The sequence below is a fragment of the Ursus americanus genome, chromosome 7 (assembly GCF_024610735.1).
Source record: "Ursus americanus isolate L20-20 chromosome 7, mUrsAme1.1.p, whole genome shotgun sequence".
NCBI classification, from domain to species: Eukaryota; Metazoa; Chordata; class Mammalia; order Carnivora; family Ursidae; genus Ursus; species Ursus americanus.
The window spans coordinates 55,059,867-55,069,958 of record NC_142133.1 but is presented as its reverse complement, the minus strand read 5'-3'; positions in this window follow the sequence as shown (position 1 = coordinate 55,069,958).

Here is a 10,092-nt window from a genome sequence, read left to right as displayed (position 1 = left end):
ACAACAAATAATTGCATGTTATAAAAAGTATGGATAAATTATAGTTTAACTATTTTGTTTTTTAGTAGTTTGTTTCCAGTTTTTCAGTATTAAAAATAAATTGCATTGAAATAAGCCAGTCACAAAATGACAAATGCTGTTTGATTCCACTTACATGAGGAACACAGAGTTGTCATATTCATGGAGAGAGAAAGTAGAATGATTGTTGCTACAGGCTGGGGGGAAAAGGTGAATGGGAGTGTTGGTTGATGGGTTCAAAATTTCCGTTTTGCAAGATGATGGGTTTTGGAGATTGGATGCACGATGATGTGAATGTACTTAGTAATGCTGAACTGTATGCTCAAAAATGGTGAAGATGGTAGTTTTTGTTATGTGCAGTTTACTAAAATTTTTTAAAAAGAAAAAATATAAATAACATTAGGAAAAAATTCTAAAACTCAGAGCTATAAAAGAGACTCTAATCAAGTTTAACCACATAAAAATCGAAAACCTCTTTTATAACTAGCGAAAGGCAAATTGTTTAACTGAGATATTCTCCTCTTACTGTGTGGTCAAAGTTTTTTTTTTTTTTTTAATATTTTTTTATTATATTATGTTAGTCACCATACAGTACATCCCTGGTTTTTGATGTAAAGTTCGATGATTCATTAGTTGTGTATAACACCCAGTGCACCATGCAACACGTGCCCTCCTTACTACTCATCACCAGCCTATCACATTCCCCCACCCCCCTCCCCTCCGAAGCCCTCAGTTTGTTTCTCTATGGTCAAAGTTGACAATACTGATATTGGCAAGAGAATGGGGAAATAGGCATTCTTAAACCCTGTGGGTGGAAAGCCCATTAGTAAGACCATTTCAATGGGATATTAGTTCATTGATATAAAAATGTAAATGTGTATACTCTTAGACTCAGCAAAGTCACTTCCAGTCTATGGAAATGTATAAAAATCATGTAAAAGACATTAATTAAAATTTTTCTTGTAAAATTGAGAAATAGAAAAATAATGCTGAAAAATTTTTTGTACCTCTTTTGTGCATAGTTTCAAGTTTTTTTCTAGGGAACGCAACCATGGATTTCTGAGTCAAAAAGTTTGTACATTTAAAACATGAGAAGGTACTGCCAACCTTCTTTCCAAAAAGACTCTGCCAATTTACACTCATATGAGAGTTTTTGCCAGTTTTCTCAAGATTGTATATTGTCAATGTTATTGATGTTGCCAGTTTTACAGATTAAAAAAATAATGTCTAATTGTTGATTTTGTATTTCCCTGACTACTAATGAGTCAGAGATCTTTTCATATGCATATTGCTCATTTGCATATTTTTTCTGTGAATTTTCTTTTCACATACTTCACCCATTTTTACTGTATTTTTATTGTTTTATAGGAGTTTTAAAATATATCAAATCCGGATTTCGATCTTCTATATATCTTTCATCTATCCATCTACTATTTATCAGTTATGAGTCTGTGACCCTACTCGGGTGTGTAAGAAATGCCACATTCCCTTATATTCTTTAAATGCAATTATATGCATGTCTCACAACACCTTCCCAGAGATAAGCTCATGGTCAGTCATCATTGGGGTTCTTCTCCTAAACGTTCATAGTTGTGGGAATGTTCTCTGGGGCAGAGCAATATATTTGGCCAGGCCCTTGGGCTCTACAATCCATGGATATCATCCATATGCCTGTTTTTTCAAGCCCCCATTGTCTTGGCCACTCTGCTGGACTTGAGCACAAGATTCTTTTCTGAGATTTGAAGTCTTTATTTCTTTTCATTCCTTTTTCTAGTTACTTTATTATTTATTTTATTTTCATTTATTATTTATTTTATCGTTAGATCTTGAACTCATCTAGAAATCTACGTGCTCATCTACATGCCTGTGTGTATGTGTAAGGTCTGCAGTAAGAATCTAAGTTTTATTTCCTTTTGGACACTCAACTGTCTGATGACCACTTATTGAATAATCAATCCATTATTTTCAGACATGGACTACAACATGTTACAAATATTAGACTGATGAAGGAAGAAAGTCAATTTCTGGTAGGAATAAAGACTCCAAATCTTAGGCAACTTGAAGTGTGCTAGAAAAAGAAGGAAAGAGACTACTGACAGATATAAGATATATAAACATGCTGAACCAGAATCCAAAGAAAAGTACCATAAATGGAATTAAGATGAAATTGAAAAGTCGAGAACAGTATTTTCTATTTTAGTGCTAAAGGGTTGATTTTCTTAACACATAAAAAGACTATTCTAAATAATATAAAAAGATAAGCACTTTAATAGAAAAATGGACAAAAAGGGCTTGAAGATGTAAAAATGAAGAAAATCATATAGTAAAAATATGTAAGTAAATATTTTGTCCACTAGAACACATTCATCTTTTAGCAATGAGACACAAGTTTTCACCTATCAAAACGGCAAGGTTTAAGAAGTGATAAAACTCAAATTGCTGTGTGAAAATGTAGCTCAAGGAATGTAAAATGGTACAAATTTTTCTCTTGTCAATTTGACAATATATTTTAAGACTCTTGAAATATACATATTATCTTACTCAAATTTTACTTTTGAGGAAATATTTCCTAAGAAAATAATCAGAAATGTGCACAAAGATTTACAAAGTATTATTTAGAAGGAGAACTACCTTAGTGCTTAACAATTGTGGGGGCAGGTGGTGTTAAAAAATATATCCACATAGCCAACACTATGTTGTCATTAAATTTCATGCCATGGGGAAATGTTGTACATGCAGCATGTATAGAAATCATCTGCTTGTGAAACAGTTTGTGTTCTGATGTTATTTTTATAAACATCGTTTATAAAACATCATTGCAAGGCTTTGATACTCTTTGGTTATGATAACACAAGTTGCAAAGGGGTTAAATAGATGAATCACTGTGTTGTGCACACGTGTATCTGCCATACCTGGGGGTGTGATTTCAATGTATGGAGGAAACACAGTCAGACCTCAGTCTTATTCATCACTGAGAAGTAAAAGAAAACACCCCTGTCCCCAAATCAGAACTTCCGAAAAGCCAAAAGTTTACGCTTAAAGATAACTCCCTTGGAAATCATGATAGTGTCAGAGTTCTTGCCTTCCTTTGGTATGAAATTAACATGTTGGGAACCCTTTTGCTTCTCTCTTTCATGGCCCCAAGTGCACAGGGCTTTGTTTCCTCCTTCCCTGCACTGTGATTCAAACTCTTAACACTAAATTGCTATAAACCCACAGCTACTGTTTTCTATCTCAGAAATAGGCCAAGTGCTTTTAGAAGCAACCTGCCTGAGACTGTAATTATAGGAAGGGTTAATCATTTAGGCTAAGTAAGCAAGGAGAGAAAAATTTCAGGAAATCTGAAAATCAGGGTCCCTGCCCAGGGGAAGAGGAGAGACGCTGTGTGGAAAGCATCTTGTTCTGGTGGTTTGGCTGTCAGATTGTGTTCAATAAACGAAGCACCTTCCACCCACTGCTCTCTGTCTTCTGACAGCAACTACAAGCACAATAGGGCAGGGGAGGGGCTGGTCCTGGAGGAAAAAGAAATTTAAAAATATGTGTAATTGCTCCGAACCAGATGTCGTTTTCCAAACTTGTTTTGCTCAGAGGGAAAGTAAGCTTATTGAAGTAAGTCGTGTTTGTGCCACAAGATGCCACCCTTCCCTTGAAAAGAAGAGACTAAGATAACTAAATAAAATGCAAGTGTTTTATGAGTCCATTTCTCTTGCTTTTACATCAAGGAGCTTCATCTTGGATGAAGGAAAAGCAATTGTATTTTGTTCTATAACATTTTGGTGCAGCAAAAGAAACTAGTGTCTTGTTAGCAAAAGCAATGAAAACTCATTTAAACTGTTATGGAAACATTACTTTCCCATCTTATCTGACAATGGATTACCACTTTGTGCACGAGCTTTATTACTTTGGGTTCTTGGTTTTAGCCTAGCTTTTTATATATAGTCAAGTTGTTACAAAAGGTCACAAAATAACATATTGTCATTCTCCACAATTTGAAGCTTCCAATTTCTCCAAGAGAGATGTTTAGATCTCTTGTCTGTGAAAGCAAAGAATGGATACAGTTTGGTTTTGATTATTGGTGGGTTACTTTTTTAAAAAATTAAAAAAAAATTTTAATTTATAATAATATTTTTTATTATATTATGTTAGTCACCATACAGTACATCCCTGGTTCTTGATGCAGAGTTCGATGATTCATTAGTTGTGTATAACACCCAATGCACCATGCAATACGTGCCCTCCTTACTACCCATCTATGAAAATCCACACGCCTCTGTACCCATCAACACACACTCATCTCAATGCAAAACCGAAGGCTGTCACAGCCAAGCTTAGACTTGAAAAGTAGAAATCAGTGCAATTCCTAATGAAATTGTCTTTATATTCTTAGCCGAAATCTATACATATTTATTAGGCATAATCTTTGAATTCATCTTTGAGTAGTGTTAAAAGCAAAATGTCAAGAATTACCTGTGTTGCCCTAGTATTTTGCTTTTTGCTTACCATGAACCTAGTCCAAGTAAATCAGTCTGCTGCTGTCAATGGTTGGTCCTCAATCACCTTTCGGCCTTGGTGAGAAAAATGGAAAAATTTCAATTGTTCTTCCTAAAGGGAAGCCAGGAAGTAGATGTGACCTTGAACATCTCATTTAACCTGCTGGTACCTCCATTTTATTTGTGAAACAAGGCATTTTACTGACTACTCTCTAAGTTGTCTTCTGTTCTTTTGAGGAGATTTTTATGATACTCTCTCATTAAAAATTCTGATAACCAGACAAGTAGTGGGGCTAGTAAAGGAAAATATTGAGAATTTGAAGGGCTACCAATATTTATATTAAATTCTGTCTGATTCCTATAATCCTATTTTCACAAACTAATCTTCCTCCTGTAGCAAGATGCTAATGGTATTGCCATAAAAACCTCATTTGCATATAGATATACTGATTTTTAAGATTGACATGATGGAAACATTTTATATTTTATTTTCTTCATTTGAATTTTTATCATGATGATGAGTCTAGAAAGTCTAAGTGCTTGTTCACTCCCCACCTGAGAAAAGCAATTCAAACCTTTATATCTGCATTAAATTTCTGGGGTTTCTGCAATGTTCGTAGGTTGAACCATTTCTGGACACACTAAGGATCAATGCTTAAGTCCAAGGTATCCCAGGATGAGTTGGTCATTGGAGAAGCGTGGTGTGAAACTCTACCCATCTCTACTGGGACATAAATGAGAAGATGAGTCACTAGAGTTTAAATAATCTTTTCCTTCCAAATACTAATCTCTTCTTCCTGTTCTCAATTAGACTTGTTATCTTGGAAGAAATAAGAGTAGTATTGCCGGATAAAATGCAGGACGTCCAATTAAATTTGAATTTCAGATAAAAAAACAAAAAAAAATTTTCTTGGTATGGTATATCCCTAATTTACATGCATATTATACTAAAAACGTAAAGTACTATACTGAATTTTATTTTATTCTAATTACACCAAAAATTAGTTGTTTTTTAAAATCTGAAATTTAAATTTAATGGTGTACTGTATTTTCATTTGATAAATGGACTCTTAACTAGGACCCAAAGGAAATATAAGGATGTTGAGATGGTTTCTGTGCTGTGCACACACTCACAAAGAATAGCAATAAATCCCTATCAGCTAAAATGATATACTTTTGTATAAGGTGAAAATAACCGAATGCGTTGATTTGTGTTTCCTAGTATATTCATATGTGTGTATCTTTTTTTTAGAGTTTAAAATTATATATTTTTGTTTTTTCATTTAATATATACAATATTTCTATTAATATAGATTATTTTTTATTAATATATACAATATTTCTATATCAATATTGCCATCCAATTTCATATTGTAGATAAATTATCTAACATTTCCCTATTATTAAATATTTAGAGTATATTCTTCTTTTGGGTGTTCTGCTATAAATGTTACAGCAACTTCTTGAAGAACATAGTACTTTTTTTTTTTTTTTTTGGTTAAACTGTTTTTCTAGAATAAATTCCTAAGAGTGAGATAAGTGGGACATCAGGAATCAAATGGTCAAATTATGCCTGAATAATCATATTCAGGTTTCCCTTTTCATCCCCTGTTAAAAGGGTTACAAATTGGGAAAGGAGAAGAGATAGAAGAAATGCACGTGGATGCAATTTTGTATCTTACTAGTTCTGCAAGTGGGCAATTCCTTTACAAGAGTGTTTCAGGTTTCCGAGAGGAAGCCATTTCTATTTTTAAAACCAGTAGTAGAAGAACAGACTTGGAAGTGGATTTTTTAAAAAAATTCAGCTGAACATGAAATAGGTTAGTAACCCATAACTTCTCTCCGTCATCCATTTCTTACCAGGATGCTACCAGGCTGCTATGATCATCACGAGTGGCCTCATAACTGTGCCTGGACTGAGATGATTGCTTCTTAAGTATGTTTTTTTATGGTTACATTATCGAAGGAAGCTGCAGTGTGCATCTGACCATAAACTAATTGTGTACTTCTCTATCAGTGTGTTAGAGACGAGAAATAGTTTTGAAAAAAAAATACTTCTGCAACAAGGTGGTCCAAATGATAAACCAATACTCAACTTTTGGTTTTGTTTTGTTTTTGTTTGTCTGTTTTTTTAGAGAGGGAGAGGGAGAGTGGGGAGAAGAGCAGAGGATGAGGGAGCGAGAGAATTTTAAGCAGGCTCCATGCTGGGTGTTGTGGGGCTTGACCTCACCCCTGGGATCATGACCTGAGGCAAAATCAAGAGGCAGACGCTTAACCCACTGAGCCACTCAGGCCCTCCTACCCAGTTGAAGTAATAATGTTACTCAGAGCGGAAAAGGAAACATACAAGCCCGTCAGGGCTATTTTCTTTTAAGGAAAGAAAGAGATAAGAAGGGTTGGGAAAGACAAATGTAACTGTGTAATTGTAATTTACTTTCCTTTTTGACCCTGAGTACCATTTAAAGCAATTTGAAATCAAACAAGCAAGATAAAATGGAAGAAAAATATATAGAAGTATAAAGACTCCAAATTAGGATTTTCTGTAGTTTCTTTGGCTGGTTAACTTCAGCATTATCCAGTTCAAATTAGACACCAAAAGGAGATATGTTGCTATTCACAGCTCCCCAGGGAAGCTCATAGGTAGATAAGGTTAGGCCTTTCTGGGAATACTGTGCTGTGAGAAATTAAGCTTTCATGGGAACTATGGGTTTAAGTTGACAATGAAGCAGTATTTCAGTAGAGAGGACTAATAATTCAGTAATGAGAGGAATATAATTCAACAGAAGTCCTCCTCAGTGTTAAAGATCTTCTTTAATGTCCTAGCTTGAAAAAGACTTTTCTCCCTTCCCAACCAATCTGTAGTTGGGAGTTCTACGAGCATTTACCAAATCGTTTTCAGAGGGAACATTGGTAGTTCATCAAGAATATAATAGCTGATCTCCAAAAATGAGGTGAAATGAGCTTGGAAAGTTACTTGCTATGTCTTCCTCCCTCAGAGATCCAGGATGCCCATTAGAACAGTGAAGGCTCTGAGGCGTTTGCAGTAGAAAAACCTATTTAATTTATAACTCCCCAAAGTATACTGAAGAAAGTCATTTTTTTTACACAATTCCAATTAACATTTAAGGAATACCCATGTTCTAAAGAACAATCTATGCAAAATTCTGAGTTAAATGTATCTCAGTGATAAAGGGGTATAGAAAGAGTTGGTTGGAAACCCTTTCAGACTAATGTTTGATGTGTATTGTCACCTTGTAGCTTGCCCTGCCCACCCAAAACTTCTCTATATCTGCTGAGTCACTTGGTATGAGTCATCTATAATTTTCTACAGAGATTTAAGTCTCTGGGTAGGAAAATAGAAGAGAAGGGTAAAGGTTACCCAGGCTTTATATTCATTTATCCTTCTAGTTGAACCCTATAGCTTTAGAATCAAAAGGAGAGTGGGAAAGTGAGTTGGCTATAAATACAGAGCAGGATTTTATCTAATAAGCCATGACTTCAGAACAAAAGGACAAGACGGAAATCAAGACAAAATACATCTCAGACATACTGAGAAGGACGTGGTTGGAAAGTGGAATGTTTAACTAATTAGGAAGGCTCAAAATTGAATTGGCCAGTGAGAACAGAGACTGGGATGGAAAGATAAAATTGGGTCCCATAGGGGATGATTCATGGCGGAGAAGGAAACAGCACAGTAGAGGCGATGGTGAATTATTTTCAAGTGAAATTGCAGTTAAATGATTTGGAAATAATATGTATCATTTCAGATGCCTAACTACTAATGTTCAGACTGCAGAGTAGAAAAGAACATTTAAAAATTTCTAACAATAAACTTGTTATTTAATTAAATGAGTAAATATTGATTACCTATCATGTATAGCATAGTAAAAAGGAATTTTAGAATACAAAGGAAAAATTCTGCTTCCAAAGAAGGAATACTATGCATATTTTAATAAGAAAATAAGTACATACAAATAACTTATATAAGACAGAATGTTATCACTTTGAGCAGAAGAGTAATGTGATGAGAACTGAGTTTTGAAATCTTTATCAGTGATATCCAGAATAGGTTGGAATATAGATAGTGGAGGTAAGGAGACCAGAGAAATAGAAATGGATAAAATCTTGATTTTCAAAATGGTAATTAAACCAGGGGATTAGCATACTTTTTCTGTAAAGAGTCAGATAGTAAATATTTTTTGGCTTTGCATGCCATATGGTATCTGTAGCATGCATGCAAGGCCATAGGCCATATGTAAATGGGCGTGGCTGTTGTTTTCCAATAAAACTTTATTTACAAAAACAAATGACAGGCTTGACCTGGTCCACAGGCTACTTTTCCAACTCCTAAATTAAATAAAGGAAGCTTAAAATTAACTGCTGATGAAAGTATAAAAATTTATTACTATATCATAACAATATAACAAAGGCGAGCTTTAGAAACATTAGAGAACAAATCAGGGCTTACTAATTCCATTTAAAATAGAGTTATTTGGGGAGCACCTGGGTGGCCCAGTCAGTTAAGGATCCAACTCTTGGTTTCGGCTCTGGTCACGATATCAGGGTCGAGACATGGAGCCCTGCATCAGGTTCCAGGCTCGGTGAGGAGTCTGCTTGACCCTCTCCCTTCCCCTCTGCTGCTTGCATACTCTCTCTCAAAATAATAATAAACAAACAAACAATAAATAAATAAAATCTTCAAAAAAATAAAATAGAGTTATTTGGATATCCATGTCTAACAATAGCAGAAGTAGCTTGTTACTGACCAATTCTTGCACTGGAAAAAAACTAGAAAAGCTGTGTGTGTGTGTGTGTGTGTGTGTGTGTGTGTGTGTGTATGCATGTGTGCATGTGCGTATGCATGTATGCACATCAGAGTGCTACCATGACAATGAGGACTTGTAGGGGTTTAGAATACATAGAGGATTAAAATACATGGCAGCAATAGTACAAAAGACAGAAGGGGAAAATGGAATTAATATGTTCAAAGATCCTGGCACTGTTCAGCAATTGGTAAAATCACAAATTTAAATTAGATTTTAATAAAACAGGGTTCCATTTATAATTTCTATGGTTACTATTACCAGAATAGTAAAAGAATGTACTGCATAACTGGGAAGCTAATAGAAGGGAAAGTAGAATAATAAAATACTATTTAATCCAGAACAGAGCAAGAAGGTGAGAAAGAAGAAATAGAATAGCTGTGACAAAAAAAAAAAAAAAAATGGTAGGGGTGCCTGGGTGGCTCAGTCAGTTAAGCGTCTGCCTTTGGCTCAGGTCATGATCCCAGAGTCCTGGGACTGAGCCCTGCATCAGGCTCCCTGCTCAGAGGGGAGCCTGCTCCTCCCCCTACCCCTCACCCTGCTCATGCTCTCTCTCTCTCTCTTTCTCTCTCAAATAAATAAATAAATAAATAAATAAAATCTTAAAAAAAAAGTATTGGTAGATTTAGACCCCAAAGTGTGGTAATTATATCAAATGTAAATGGACTAAATACACTAGAAGTAAAAGTTATTTGGATCAAAAACCAAAATTAACCTGTATGGTGTTTGTAAGAGATACACTTTGACTTTGAGGCTACAGA